This window comes from Cinclus cinclus, chromosome 6 (genome assembly GCF_963662255.1).
Source record: "Cinclus cinclus chromosome 6, bCinCin1.1, whole genome shotgun sequence".
In the NCBI taxonomy this organism is placed as follows: domain Eukaryota; kingdom Metazoa; phylum Chordata; class Aves; order Passeriformes; family Cinclidae; genus Cinclus; species Cinclus cinclus.
Window position 1 is genome coordinate 16,194,479 of NC_085051.1, and position 16,953 is coordinate 16,211,431.

Here is a 16,953-nt window from a genome sequence, read left to right on the forward strand (position 1 = left end):
GAATGAGATCAGAAATGCCAGCTGGGACCCACAGGGCTTATCTGGGTACTCAGAAGCATAGGAAGAACAGGAGCCAGAGGAGTTTTATTCTATATGAATCCCTGAATGCTGTTGCTGTAGATAAGGAGCAAAGTCCCAGGTTCCACAAAGTCAATGACAAATCTCAGCTTGACTTCATTTGGGCTGGGATTTCCTGACCAGCGTCCAAGGGTAAAAACTACACTAAGCACAGGAAAAAGGCAGCTGAAACTACTGAACTTGTGCATGGCTCATGATTGCAATTGTTTTGCAGCCAGCATAAGCATACCTGCAGTAGATGGGAAAGGTGGCTGATGGGTGGTTTCGTTTTTTTTCCTTTTCGGGTTTTTTCTTTTTTTCCCTCAGCTAATAGCCAACCTTGTTTTCTGAGGTTTAGGGCCAGACTTTTGGGGGTTTAGGGATCATTTTTGGAGAACGTTACCTATGCACAAAGCAACAGAGTTTAACAACTTGCCTGCTGTTGGAGGAAGCTCTCGAGGTCCTGGGGCAGGGCCCCCATGTCATGTGAATGGGGACAACAGCAAACCCCATCAATAAACCAAAAGGAAAGGGCTGTTGGACAGCAAACAAATCCAAAAATTTTAAAAGCAAGCAGCAATCTGCCAAAGCAATAGTCTGGCATCTCACACAAGGCATCAGCTTGCTGGAAGGAAGACCAGGGCTCACAGCAAAACTTTGCCAGACTCAGTCTCCTTCAGGTGGAGGCTCACAGGCTCCACCAGCTGGGGCTTGGCCACCCAGCTCCCAACAGGTACAGCCCTCTGTCCAGGAGGAAACAGAGAAGGAGTTCATACTCAAAGGAGAACAAACTCCCTAGCCTCTCAAAGCATCCCAGATGCTTCAGGCTACAACTCCCAGAGTTAAGATAAAGACTTCAAAAGACAGCAGCAGAAAGAGCATAGGTACCATGCTCCAAGTATTAGAGTAAAAACCCCACCTCTCATCCAAGGCTAACATGCTCTGCGCTTGGGGGCCCTACTTATTGCCACATGAGACAATATTTAACAAACTTTGACTCGCTGTTGGCATTGGGACTGTTTCGAGAAATGGCCCAAATTCCAAGGGAAAGAGAAGCAAACACTTCTTCAGTTTCTTCTGCCTGTTTCTCATAGAACCTTGACTTTCCTATGATGGCTGTGACAGCAGAAGGAGCAGCACCAGAGTGCTGCTGCCTGTGCTGTCCATGTGCCAGCAGAAGCCACAACAAGGGCAGCATGGACGTAGGGAACCTCTCCCACCTCTTTCCAGCTGCCAGCGACCTTCCAGCACACCCCAGGCATGAGCTGTCCCCCAGCCACATGGCAGCTGCACAGAGTGCCAGCAGGAGAGCTAGCAGGAGCTTGTTCCCACCTTTTGGGTGTGCCTCCTCTGCCATGTGCTGGGTGTGTGGGCCTTTTAGGGTGCCCATGAAGCACCCGCCAGGGCTGGGTTGGAGGTGCAGCATGCTGAGCCCCCATCCGCTGCCTCCGCGCTGTCACCTTCCATTAGGCAGCTGGCGGCTGGGAGAAGGGGAGGGAAAAGCCAGCGGCATGTTTGGTTTGCTGTTTTTGTGGGCACTTTACAACTTCAAAGGCTTCCCTCTGGTTCACAGGGGGCAAGGGGCAGAGGTCAGTAGGCACGGTTTGACCTCCCTTTCACCTCCTCCCCGAAAGGGAGAGACGCACACACACAGAGGAAGAAGAAAAGGAAGAGGGGACCCTGGCAAACACTTTTATCCTCTAATCTTTCTTCGCCTTAGTGCTGTAGAGGCTTTGTCCGGCAGACAAAGTGCCCTTCGAAGTCTGACACTTCCATGCTGGACTCTTCCTCCTCTTGTACAAGGAGAAAATTAAAGTGAAACAACAGCACAACAAAACGGGAAGGGGGGGGGGGGGGGGGGGCGCGAGGAGAGGGGAAAAGGAAATATTTTTAAAAGGAAAATGCTGCCCTTAGGGGTTGGGTTTCCTCATTTTTTTATTTTTGGGGGGGGGGGGGGGGGGGAAGGGGCAAGTTAGGTTGCCTTTTTTTCCCCTAGATAAATAGCTGTCCATTTATATATAAGCCCACCAATTCCACATGAGGGAGGGAGAAAACAGGCACAACTGTTCAAGATCCAGCACGAGATGTAAAACATGCATTTTCTTGTCTTTAAATACAGCATTGTTGTATTTATTTATTTATTTTTAATAGTGAGGTCGCTCACCCAGGGCACTGAGGAATAAGTTCGAGTTTCAGAAAGCTCTCCACAGCTGGTGATTATATCCCTTGCAGTGCATACAAAGACATTGAGAAAGCAGCAGAGAAAGTAAACAGTATCACTTCTGGGGATGGAGGGGGAGAGGAGGAGGAGAAGAAGAGAGGCAGATGAAATTTAAACTGGCGGTCAGCCCAGGCACCAACTTAAAACAATACAGTGAGAGGAAGCCAAAAAGGGAAAAAATCCAGAGGGGTGTGTATAGAGACACACACAGTGTGTGCGCGCACGCGTGTGTGAAAGTGCACAAGGCAAACCTACAGCAAGGAAAGGAAGGGATGAGGTTGCAAGCCCAGGGTTTCAAGAGCCATCCATTGCGGTCCATCACAGAGCAGAACAGCTTGAAAGGGGAGGTTTTGGGGGCAAAGTCATCTTCCCAGTGTGAATACATCCATGAGCATTTCTAATCAGCTGGAGAAGTGTAGCTGTTCACCTCTCTCAAGGCTGAGGGAAGGAAAACCACAGGGTCTAGAAGCTGCTCTTCCAGCCTTGTCATGCCCTGCAGCCTCAAAACCAAAAAGGGACAAGAAAGTGGCAGGCAGGCCCTGACTAAAATCTGGTAACTGATGCTCTCCCAACTGGCACAAGAGACTTGGCCTAGGCTTATCTATGAGCTGGATTTAGGAACCATACTCCTACTTGGCTGAGACAATTTAATGTTGAGCTAGTGCCGTTCTCCAGCATTTTGATTTGCCAGCATGGGAGAAAACAGAGTCATGAGTGGCTGGTGCTTTGGAGGGCCAAGTGTTTTGTATGTCATAGCTCAGGGCACAAACTGGATGCAGGTTGGTCTGGGCACATACAAGCCCTTCTCTCACAGGCTGGTTCTGGTGCTGGCTGAGGCTCTCCTATACCAGAATAGTTCTGGCTGTGTTATTTCTTCTCTGGTCACACTGACCATGATTTCACCGGAATAAGGTTAGTCATCTTAGTGTGGGGGAAGGGAGAGGCAATCTTTTTGGAACATCCATCTGCCTGAGAAAGGCTAACAAGCCCTCCTTTATAGATGTACCTCATGTACATGTACCTCAGCAGAAATGCAGTCGGAAAGCTTCTGGAGAGACAATGTACCTTAAAAGGATCAGGCCAGCCTGTTCTTTGGGCTGCCCATTCACTACCATTCACACCCAGAGAAGTCAGGCATCCTGCAGGTTGATGTGTTCTCTAAAGTGCTCCAGCAATTGCCCTCCCCTCCAAGAAACAACACAAATCTTGAGGCCACTGCTGCAAGCCCTAGCAAATCATGGCTCTCACCTCATATGGGAGTGTAATGATGCAGCCACACTTCTGGCTGAGCTTCAGCACCCTTGGCAGTGTTTGACACACAGGTTGGTCAGTACACAGGAACTCCAAGTGCTTACTACTCAGTGTGCTGCTCCCTTGAAATAAAGTCCCCCCCCCCCCCCCCCCCCAGAAGCACTCCTGCTAACCTCACTGTCCTCTTGTGCTACAGGACTAGATGGGACTATCCTTCTCAGAACCCTTTACTGACTGCCACCGGTTTGGGGAAAGATGATGCATCATAACAGGGGCCCATTTGTGCTACACTTTGCAACTTCTACATATGGCCTGGACCAGGACCAGAAAAAGCAGATATCACGGAAAAATACAGCAAACAGCATAGCACTCTACAAAGGATCCGTCAACTCCTCCCACCCCAAGTCTTTGTGAAATTTGGCATGGATTCAACTGAGGCAGCAGCTTCTCCCAGGGCTTCTTGCCCTGTCTCCTTGACACATGGTGCATTTAAAATATGCCACCACAAATATTTTCAACTGCTACAAATGATGCCTCCAGGTACAGGGTGTTGATAAATTAGATCCTTAGCATCCCATTGAGAAGGGCCAATAATTCAACATTACTTTTAAACTTAAGTGACCACGATACTGAAATGAGATACCATTTAATTTACATCAGACACTCTAAAATTCATGCACTGGTTACTCAAAGGTAGTTTTCTGCTTGAACAATGCAAGTCGCAATGGCAGAAAATCTAGCTAGATTTTAGGAAAAAAGATTCACATTTAAGGCCAGTAAAGCAGTCAAGCACTGAAATGAGCCGCTCAGAAATATTGTGGGCTCTCCATCCTCAAGAGAAGCTCAAAACTGGACTGGGCAAGAAGGCCCTGAGCAACCTGAACTAATTTTGCCCTGTTCTGCAAGGGCTTGAACTGATGACCTCTGGAGGTCCTTTCCAACCTGTATTAGTCTGTGACCAGGAAGACCACGTCAGAACCTGCCCGAGATACATATAGCACCTCAGGTCTGAGTACAAACATCAGCGTGGAGGCACCCCTGTTGAGGTGTTTCCAATACAAACATTGCCATGGTTACCTTTTGATTAAAACTAACTCAGTTCTACTTGTCTGCTTCCCAAGGGTAACTAGGCAGGCAAGCCAAAATAAGAGATTCTGAATGCATTAAATCTCCAGGTGTCGTCTGTGAACCTACAACCACTGTATGCACCCAACTGCAACCAGACCCTGCAAAGGGGCAGTCTAGATGGCTGAACCCAGAAGACCAGCACCAGCATACTTCAGATGACACTCCAAATGGGCAGAGCCCGATTTTCAAATGAAGGATGGGAGCAGATCACCAGTCTCCTCTCCATTCAAACATTGACCAAAAGCAATTTCACTTTCCATTCTTACAGTAAGAGCAAATTGTTTTGGTTTAAGCCAAATGGGTCCATGTTCACTTTCCTTCTAAGGAGTGCACTGAGGTCTCTTTGTGGTGAAAAAAGAGAAAAATAACAATTAAAAAATGGTTTGCTATAAAGAGTAGTGTCTTCGCCTACCTAGGCACGTGGCTAACAAATATAAAGATCACCATCTAGTGGCTTACAGGGAAGATACCATCTGTCATGTATCTGCAAGCTTGATGAACAATAACGTTGTTGTTATAACATATTACAAATTATTCTTGCATTCAGCTCTTAAGCAAGTTAGGCACCTACACAACCACAGCCACAGACAAGTTCCTGACTCACAGAAAATTGAGGTTCATCCCTCCCCACAAGCAAACACTGACCTCTTCTTCATCTCCTTTTTCTCCATCTTGCCTACACAGGATTTGGGCATGTGGTGAGGGATCTGTAATTTACTTTAAGGCCCAGAAATTAGGTGCCTATTGTAAACCAGGCAAATTCTTATTGTAGTTAATATAAGCAGACAGATACAACCAGAGGTTGATGCATGCCATCATTTTGCATGGAGGAGGAAGACAGGTAGTGTGAACCCTATTTATGAGATTCCACAGCCTGGAAAACCAATTACCCAGCAAGCATGAAAGCCTCTGGAAAGCTTGGCCAGTGAGCATCCCTTGGGATAGCCTATGTCAGCCCTTTTCCATTTGCCTCACTGGAAATCATTCAGGTTGAAATATTCCTGAAATAGTCCTCAATGGAAAGACAGGTCTGCAATTTCTGACAAAACCTCTGTTTGCTGGAATACTTCTGATGAGCCCTAATCTTTTTCTTCAAGAAAAGATGGGTAGAGACATCAGCATTCGTACCTCTGGAAAGTTCTACTCATCCCAGGGAAGGTCTTCCACTAGGGCCATTCCTAAAATTCTTCATGCTAGGCCATTCCTAAAATATCACATCAACCACACACTTCAGAGACACGTAAATAGATGAAGTACTAGCAGTGCAAGGCACTGAATGCCACCAGGCAAGGCCAGATTTGAAGCAAACAGAGGACACAGTTTAACTCTAGACTGCATTCTCCAGGTACTTCACAGAAGCAGCCCTGCACATTTTAACCAAGCCATTATAATGGCTTGGTACCAGAACCAAATCATGTATCTAAACCATAATTTTAGCACATCTTCATGCCATGTTCCCAATTTTCCAGGCTGTTGAAACACATGCTGCTTTTTTCTAGGGAGAAGTTGCCTATACAATCTCAAGCACAAAATGCAGACCCGTCCACACTGCTATCCAGAAACTCAATTACGCTGCATGTTTCTAATGGTTTCCTTTAAAGCTTACACATAGATATCAATCTCTTCCCTCTTGTAACAAGTGATAGGATGAGAGGAAATGTCCTTGGGTTGCACCAGGAGAGAATTAAATTGAATTGCTGGAAAAGTTTTTTCACCAAAAGGGTCATTAAGCACAGGCTGCCCAGGGAAGGGGTGGAGTCACCATACCTCAAGATATTTAAAAGCCATGCAGATGTGGCACTTAGGTTTAGTGGTGGACTTGGCAGTATTGGGTTAATGGTTGGACTCAATGACCTTACTAGTCTTTTCTAACCCAAGTGATTATTTTCTTTGATTTCTTTGCATCACCCAAGATGAAAATCCAGCCATCTGTTACACATCTGTGGTTATCTGGAGATAAAGAAGCTGGAGTTTAAAAATCTATAAATACAAGATAAGGAGACCTGTGATCACTAAACCACAAGAGAAACCACTTACAGAAGCCACCAAATTTGTATGGCATCCATCATATCCATCTCTAGGTGACAAAAATATGATAGTCTCCTGTCACAAGCTCTGGAGAAATGAAGTCCAACAGAAGGAAGTTGGCTTGGATGCTCCATGTAAATTGGGACAAACCAATTTCTGGGGGTGCTCATCACCTTCTCCTCAGAGGGACGAGAGCCCAGATAAGCAATTTCAAAGGCTGAGGCTAGAATGGAACTCCATGCTTGAAACTTGAAAGGGATACGGTATCTCTTTGTGGTCTTGGGATCTGAGCAGCAATCATGAACAAGAAATCCGTTCAGCACTCCTACTGGTTACATTGTCCTCCAGGGGACTTTGCATCCGGCTCAAGAGATGGACAATTTTCCATAGTCTCAGCAATAGCTTTTGTGGGGCACGCAGGCAGGACCCCTGCAGACCAGGAGTAAGATTCAGCTCAGTGGGCCTAGAAACCGCTGCATGCCTTTAGCTAAATTTGGCTGCTGAAGGGCAGCTCTAGTGGGGTGAGGCAAAGAAGTGCTATTTTCCCTCAGGAAAGCTAGTTTTATTTTCTAAAGGTTAATGAGAAATAGAAGAAAATTAGGCTAGCCAAAAGAATGAAAATAAATGGGTTTTTTCTTCTTCTTTCCCCCTCATTTTTCAGAAGAAATGCATGGCTTTGGTTTTCCTGCAGGCAGTTGCTTCATATCAGTGTACCATGTGGTGACTCAGACATGTTGTTATTATAATCCAAGCCAAAAGGGGAGACATATTTTATGAGATCCATGACTCTCCCTTGTCTTTCCATACTCTGTGCTTTCTTGAGAGAAGAAAAAAAAAAAAAAACATAGTCCAAGCTTCGAGGACTGTTCATATTGTCTCTCGGCAGGTCATAATGTGCCAAGCTTTCAGCGAGCAAAGCTAAGAGAAACTTAGGTTGGCAGGAAGCTCACATGTAGCATCAAGGGCAGAATTTGATTCTAAGTGCCATAAAGCAGCATGGGGAAGGGCAGATAGACCCATAAAGATTCAGAGTTTCTAACACAAACCTAAAGGGAACTCTGAGGAAAGGGGCTTTGGTGAGAGCTGAGCTAGTGCATATAGCCTCACCCCTGGTGCTCAGTTATCTTTGCTCAGCTGACAACCAATACAGCATGTGCATATAACCTCACCCCTGCTGCTCAGTTATCTTTGCTCAGCTGACAACCAATAAAGCATTCAGATGCAATAATTCCAATGTACTCAAAATGCATGTCTAGAAGAGCCAAAACCACCTGTAATTCAGATTACTTCTCCTGCATTTCCCCCTCCCTAGCAAATCTTGAATTCTCTTAGTCACACACCCAGACAACATCAAAAAACAGCTATATATCCTGCAAACACTCCATGAAGGGCTGCAAAAGCTCTCAGCAATATGAGTGCAATGGCTAATAACTTGTCCCAGATCCAACCCTATTGTGAAAATTGACAGTGATGACTGTGCAAAACTCATCTAAAGCAGGGGAAAAATATGAACTCCAGCTGGCAAGTCTTTTTCCTAGACACAGGTCTGCCTTTTGAACTCCAAAACCTTTGCCCATTGTGAAGCCACCAGGCCTCAAGCTCACATGAACTACAAAAAAAAATAAAAGACTCAAGGTGCATCTGTTTGAGCCCATGGTTTCAGAGAGGTTACAGGGGAAACATGGACTGTCCTGAAGTGCTGCACAAAGACAAAAGGGTTAAACTCCCACCCTTCCCATACAGGTGGAATACGAGAGCTTTTAAAGTTTAAAACAATCATTGGATCAAAGGAGATACCAGATGGCTCTAAGTAACAAAGACATAATCTTTTGAGTCAAATTCTGAGAAGTATTCACTAAAGGAACGCCATACAAATAGTCTGATCTAGTAGATGTTTGTGGCACTCGCCACATGTGTTATGTTCCTTCCCAGAGATGATGTTTCTCTGGCACTGAGAACATCGTCATTCACAGACTACTCTGACAGGCCAGATGCATGCAAATGAAAAGAAAGTTCAATAAAAATCTACCCCTCAGACTTAGATGCCAGAGTTCTTTGAGGGGAGAGAGGAGAATTAATTCCCATTGCATTTCAGGAGGGCTGGGCATCCCAGCACACAACAGCACAGGCCAAAGATTTCGGATAAAGAGCAAAGGAAAAGTTTTAAATTATTCCAGAACTCCTTCCACTACCTCACTTCCAGACAGATATGAAGTGACAACACCCTGAAACAAAGCAACACAACCGAGGAGAACATTATCAGATTATTCAGAACAATTCCCATTGTTAGTGACCCAGAATTCATCACTTAGAGCAACCTAGAATTGGGATCTCAGCAAGTGCTCAAAGCCACTTAACCCTTTCAGTGGTGTCCCCCCACACCACCACCAAGAATGACTTCTTCAAGCAGGAACATGAAAGAAAAACATCTCTTATCACATCTGGAGAAAAACTAAAATGAGGGAGTACTTGACTTTTACTAGACATAGCACATTCTCCAAGCAACATCACTATAATCCAAGAGTGAGGAAAAGCCAGTGATTACAGGCCTGCCAATTTATTTGGAATTGAATAGGATACCATATCATGACAATGAATGATAGCGTAAAGCTCAAAGACACAGGAAAAAAAATATCATGTAACTGGCAGGAACACATTCCACATTTCAATGTTTTGGCAGTAGAATACACATTTGTTCTGGGACTATGCATTCAAACTCCTCATTGATTTAAAGATACAAAGTATTGCTAATGCAACCATAACATGAGGAGGACAGTTAGCAAATCTATCAATAACGCTATATTTTTGCCATCTTTCTGCATAAGCACACATGTCCACATTTTCTTCCAGTTAAACTTTCAGTGTAACTTTTAGTTAGAATTCAATCAAAGGGAAAAAGAAATGCTGAGGGACTTTTTCCTTTTCTAAAGGCCAAGCATTAATGTGACAGTCTGCGAAGCACTAAGGTGAAGGCCAGCAAAACTGCAAGCAATGTTATTCAAAGCCAAAGAAGAAGAGCACAGAAGAGAGCTGCAGCAAAAGCAGCCTGAAGTGACCCAGAAGAATGCTTTAAATAATTGACTTTTGGCAACAGCCTTCTCTCTGCACAAGACAGGGATCAAAACTGTGCTTCTGTGCTGCTGACCTGTCAGGGAGCAACAGCCTTTGAATTCCAGTCAGGACACCTGGACCCCAGCACCACAGTACATGTTACAAACTAGACTGGCTGACACAAATAGGATGCATTACCTCACCTCCTCCACGGCACACAGCGCAGCACAAAAATCTACGTTCCTGGGAGACTTCAAGTCAGCAGATGTATCCATGACCTACTTTTTGGGCACACACAGTCACAGCTCTTAGCTGAACACACTCATAGACTGGCAAGTTCTCTGCTGTACCTATTCCACTATTTGGCACTTTGGGAAACTTCGTTGGTACTTACAGACAGTTCCTACCAGTTTGGAGCCCAAAGCACATGCCTGGAGAGCCTCCTCACTCCAAGTTAAACCAGAAATCCACAAGAGCTTTAGGTATAGCAGGCGAGTCTCACACTGGCCATTCTCCCCATCAGTGACTGACTTGGATACAGTTGGATGCTTGACACATGTTCCCTATTCACCTTCTAAATGGTTTCTAGTAGAAAAGAAGCTGAACCAGGAAACACCGAGCACTTGCAGCAAGATCTCCCCCAATGAGTAATGTAGCTATGTAATAATACTACAGGACAATTGCAAGAGATGCAATACTATGAGCTGAGCCCAGGAAATCTCAAAAAAAAGATGGATTCTCCCAAGAAATTATTCCCCATTCTTATAATTATTTACCTGATGTCAATGAGCAGTTTGACTCTCACCTGAGTATGCAGAAAACACCTACACAACAGACATGGGTGCACAAGTCAGAGGAACAAGCACTTGACCCAAGCCATGGCTGGCACCAGCAACAGCTGCCAAAAGCAGGCCAGTTCCTTGTGACAGATGTATCTGTCACACTCCCCTGCTGACAGTTCATGAAAAATAAAGATTTTCATGGAGAGCAGCCAGAGTCTTTCCATGTAGGACTGATTCTGGCTCATGTATTTTATGAAAGCAGTTCCTTGAGGAACCAGAAAACAGAGCAGAGAAGAATAGAAACTTCTTAAGAAGATTAGTACAAGAAGTTAAAATGCAAACACAGCACAAATACACTGCAAACTTCTGCTCGTCTGTTGGCACATGCTGCACTCACATGAGTTAGATCTTTCTTCACCCAAAATAAGTTGATGCGTGAATAAACAATGACAACAGGGACCACACGACCAAAAAGCTGGCTAACAGCTTCCTCTAGTATTCTGCCATCTCACATTGCACATCATTGTCACATTAAAGGCCTTCCTCAAAAAAATCCAGAAGATGCCACTTTGCAGACATTCATAGGAGACTACTCATCACCTGTTCCTCACAGGAGGCCTGCGTGGACCACTCTCCTAAACCTCCTCCCAGAGGGAAAGCCCCACTGTGGTGAGGAGAGTGGGAACAAACTGCTCTCTGTAAAAGAATTGCCTTCATCTTTGTATAACCTGTTGAGAGACTGCCTGACTTCAAACAGCCACAGCATGTCTGGGGCACCTGCAGCCATTTCAGATGTGGGGTACTGAGTCACACAGCAAACACAGACAAAAAGGGGATCAAGGAAAAAAAATATGTGCAGATAGGGTAGAGCTGAGGGCCCCATCAATTAATACAATGGCTGCTAGCCAGGGAGACTTCTGAGTCTTGAGCATTGCCTTGCTGCTTGCGGCTGGGGAATGATTGAAGCAGGCAATGCTCAGCCAGGACCCCCCAACAGATTTTATTTATGCATGTCTGCTTTCATCTCCCCCTTGTACACAATAGCCTAAACATTGTCTCCATCCTGAACCATACAACTTGCATATTTGCAAACATCTCTTCATCTTAAGACCACAGACAGACAGATTGGTCTTGGGTCATTAAATTCTGTCTTTTGTATGAAGTCTATTGTATGAACCAACTACCATATAATCCTTCCTGATTTTTATTTTCTTCAAAGAACAAATGAAAAACTGGTTTTGATGTCAAGAAACAATCCCAGAAACTGATTTCTTGACTGTTTAGGAAACTCATGCATATCCTTTTGTCTTGGGCAAATATTCTTCATAGCTAACCAGCACATGCTTTTTTTGCTTTTCTCTTAATTTAAGCAGAGAAACCCTTGCTTGATTGGCCCCCTGCCCTTTCCTGGTGCAGATTCCCAATAGGTGCAGCACCCTGTACTTAGAGAACTCTTCCACATGTGAGTGGCTGATCCCTTAACCCAGCTGAGCACATTAACCTCTCAGAGAAGTTCATCCTTTTGAAATCAATAAGCTGAGCTGCAAGGATAGTTCTAATTACTCTTCAATTTTATTTAAAAATTAATCACCTCATGGTCACTAAACATTCTATAGTTTACTAGTCACTGCACCTAAAAGAAGCAGTACCAATGCTGACTGAAGGAGGAATAACAATCTGAAGAAATAATTCATCAGACATTACTCCTAACAGTTTCTTGTAGTTTTTCAATATATACCTGAGAAACAAAAGCCACCACAACCTCAGTGCCAGAAAACCATAGCCAAAATTATTTTGAGCAACACATGTCCAGTTTTCATCCATGCAATCCTTACCAGATTCTTCACTGAAATATGGCAACATTTATACTTACACAAACAAGGTTATACTTCATCTCTGCCTTTCCTGAGCAACCAATCACTTTCAACAATATTTATTTTTCACCTTCTTTCTTCTACCCCAAGATGCTTACTTTTGCAACTGATATGATTAATTCAAGCTCCTACTTTTTTTTTTTTACCTGACTCACACAATTTTACATAGGTATATTTCAGCTGTCTCTGGCTCATCCAACTCCATATCCCAAAGAGATCAGGAAATATTTTACTACATATCACCCATGCAAATAAGCATCAGTCCTTTCTTTGTCTCTACCTGCTGACACATATTCATTGCCATGTGCTTATTTACCTGATTTACTTTCCTGAAACCTTAGACATTCTGCTCTGTTTCCAGCACCCCAGTTTGTCTGTGTTCACATTCCTTCCTTAGCATCATTCTTCAGCTTTCATTGTGGGCTACACCTCTCTTCTAGTGGGGGCTAGTTTGCTCCTCTCTACTGACATCTCTTTTGTTACCATTTCTTTCACTTCTTCAGCAAAACCTGAAAATGCTTTTTTGTTTAGGTCTCCTCCACTAGCAATCCCTTTCCCCCATTAATTACATGAGTACAGGACTTTACTCAGTGTGCACACCTACCCTTTGTAGAATGCTACTTGTTTGGAGAATCCCATCACACTGGCAGCTTCATTGCCCCTCTAACACATCAGCTGAAGACAATTGTTCTGAGCTGCAGCTCCAGCCTACAAATCATCTCTTTATGCACTTCAGCTGTTCCAGGTCTACATGGCCTCTGCCAGAGGCCCTCAGTAGGATCATATCCATCCACAGTACCTTCCTCCAGTTACACCCCTGTGCTTCACCAGTCTTTCAATTGTCCCAATAACCATTACCTTGCTCTCTTAAAAACAAAGGCACAACCACATCATCCTCTTCCTCAACTACTACTCCCGCAGCCACAAACCCTTGATGATCCCTGGATAGTGAGTGATGAAAGACATTAGTGTGGGTCAACTCCACCACTTAAATAAGCTCATTTCAGGAGCAAAAGTAGTCCCTCACTAGTAATGCTGCTGTCCCTCTCCGAAGACTTGGCACACAGAGCTGTGACAATCCTGTCTAACCCCCTAAACTAGGGTGGTCTCCTTGTTCCCAAGAGCAAGCATCACACAGCGCCCTTCCCAAACATTACACCACTTCCTAACCCACTCTTTGGCTCCCAAGGGCTGGAGATCTTTCTCCTACTGCCACAGAAAAGGCCAGCAAAGCTGAAGTCTGCTGGGATGATATATGGCAACTTCCAGTCCTTTCTCACAAGGAATTATCTCTGTTTCATGAGGGGTTCCACAGGCCCTTTGGGGTGGGGGCAGAGAGTGAAGGGTTCAGAGAGGTGGCAGTACCCTCTGTGATTGAGAATCTCTTCCCTGAGCAAACAGGCACAAGTTTGTGCACACCATGCCTCTACATGGCCTTCAGAGCTGCCCCTGTGAATGAATGAGGACAAGTGACACCAGCTCTACTTCCACTAACAGCTGCTGTCTGCAGACCAGGGAACTCCATGCAGCACAATCACCAGCTCAGAACCACTCCATCATCTGGCAGCTTAGACTCAGACTGATTTCCTTTACAGAGATGAAGGAAAATTACTGTTTCCAGCTCCATGGTGTTCTTGACTCATATTCAGAATTCAATACTGTCATGACAGCAAGTATTATTTTCCAGCATCTCCAGACAGAAAAGGAGAAAGTGATACCCTGGCTCCAGATTCCTGTCATGGCTCTCCACTGCCTACAGCCTCTTCTCAGGAGCTGGCTGAGAGTGGATGGGAACTTAGCCCCAGTGAAGAAGTAACCACTGTGTTTATTGCTGAATGAAGACCCAGGAAGGAACCAGAGGGGGAAAATTATGTGATGAACTAAAACTCTGCAGTACAAAGATTCATGTGTTCGTCCATTCTATAGAAATATTTCACTTCAATTAATTCTAAAATTTTGTATTTCTGAGTGCTGTAAAAGAATGAAGAGGTACATGAGAAGCAGGGGAAAAATGAGGAAGAGGCAACACAGGTGAAATACTGAGTGAATGGAACAAGTGAAAGAAAGGACCAGAAGTGCTGAAAACATCTCAAAAGAGACCAGTCTCTCAATGCATCACAAAAAAAATAGATTTTTATGATTTTTGTTAAAAGATTGCAGATCAGAATGAATGCAAGAGCTAACAACAGCAGGCAGTTTTTAGGAGGAAGTTTACTACACTCTTACCATCAATTAGGTGTGCAAAAAAGTGAGATTCTCCATTGATTTTTCTCAGTTAGCTCTAATGAAACTACTAATTTGAACTGTACTGAGATTAAACCTGACCCTGTATCTACCTACTCTTCCTTATGGCAGAGGACTTAGAGCAAAGCTCTGTTGAAGTCAGTGGATATCTGCAGATAAGAATTTACGCAGCCCAAGCCTTTCCCCCTGTGTCTGGAAAGCTTCGTAAATGTGCCGCTGTTGATGGTGAAGGGGTAATGTGAGGAAATTTCCCCTTTTCTGGTATGGCTGGGCTTTGCCTCTTCTCTGCATCTGGGTAATTGCACTTCAAGTGAAGGCTTTCTGGCCAGCAAAAAGAGGCCCTGCAAAATGAGTTAAAGGAAACCACAAGTTTGGCATCAGAGCCAGCATCCTTCTCTGAATCCTCATGCCGAGTCTGGCTGTCTGAAAAGCTCTGCTTGAAAAGGAGCACAAGACTTTTTTGCACGTGTGTGACAACAGCTGTAAATATTTCCCTTTGGTATATCACGTGCACACAAATCCATCTTCAGTGACCGCCAGACATGTGAAAATATGAAAATATAAGCCATGATAATAGATTCAGCAAACACCTAGGCACTGAAGAAAGTCAGAGTAGTTCCTTGTGAAGACACACACCCATTTTACACACAAAGCTTTTACCTCAGACACAACTGGCCACCCAAACAGTGAGCACAGATGCAGCATCTGTGGACATCAGACTGGATCCAGTCCATTTGAACTCTGTTGCAGCATAACTCATGCTGCCCAAGTAGAGATTTCATCCTTCTGAATTTCAGAGGGTTTCACAAATGAGGCTGCTGCTACTGCCATAGGAGAGGACTTCAGCTTCCAGCTCCAACAATGGAGTCTTGTCCTTTCAGAGCCATAGGCTCCAGGTTCAGTTCCCACAGATGATCCACCCAGAGTGGTTGTCAGAGCAACCCTGGCCTTAGAGGTAGAGACTTACTGGAAATGACTTTGTAATAATTTGAGCTCACTCAGGAGAACAGTCCAAGGTTGTGCATACACAACCCTCTCCAGAGCCGAGTCAAATGATCAGAAATCCCACATGGCCACCTATCTGCACAAGCCTTTACACAGAGCAGACACACAACCAAATGGTCTGTGATGAAGCAGGAAATCTTTCCTTGGCACCTTCTGTGTCTTTTCTCCCTGCTCTCTTTACTTCTGAGGGAACGCCATGGTGGTGGAACCTACCAGCCCAGCAGCATTGAGGTTTTGTGTTCATCCACACCAAGGGGAGCTGACACACGTGATCCTCTTCTACCAACATCCAACCTGTCCAAGTGGGGACAAAGCTGGGCGATCTCTAGGAGAAGCTGGCCACACAACTAGCACAAAAATAATGGAAGGAACTTCATGAAACAAACTGAGCCAACTCAGGAAAAAAATATCAACAAACCCAAAAAGATTTGGGTTAAAAAAATCACTTCAAAACCATGCTAGTGCTGAGCACACTGTGTATTTACAGTGTATTTTAATCATGTAATTGATCAGTCCAGTGTAACATACACCACGTTTAGATAGATGCAGCAGATATAAACCCAGTCTGATTTCATTCAGTAAAAATGTGTACATGCAAACAGAAATATATTAAATGCATTTCACACAAAGCATTTCTTCTTATTATTTTAAATGCATATCTCAATTGTTTTGCCCAGTTTGGAACCCACTTGAATATCCTCAAATCCCTTAAGGGTCAAGAGCTCACTGACTTCAGTGGGTGTTGGGCCAAATCCTACGAGATCAAAATTCCTTTAAGGACCAGTATTTCCGCGTGCTGTGTTTAAATACCGTACAGAATACACCAGACTTAACCATCCTTACAGAGTAGCTACAACATAATGTTACAGCTGAACTGCCGCAAGCATGAACTGAGAAATTTAGCTGTGTGAATGATGAGCAAGTCCAAAATACAGTGTATCTATTGTCCACCTCTGCCAAGGCTCCTGTGAAGCATCACCAGCAAACATTCAGTGAGTGTGTTTTGGCCCCTTCTTACCCACTCGAGTCATTAATCATTGATCTTAATTATCTCGGTGTTATTTTGTGTTCCTCCCCCACCCCCAGTGCCTGTTTGGTTGTGGTATCCATCTGTTGTTCCTAACCATACGCTTGGACCGCAGGATCTCTGAGGAAAGGGCCATTTACTCATGACATGTGCACAGCACCTCATGCACTTCAGCCTCAGCCACCAGCTGAGACCTCACATTATGCCTGGCCACAAAGCAGACTAAGTCATGATAATTTTGAGATACCCCACACACACACAGGCATAGCCTTGCATGTACAAGTC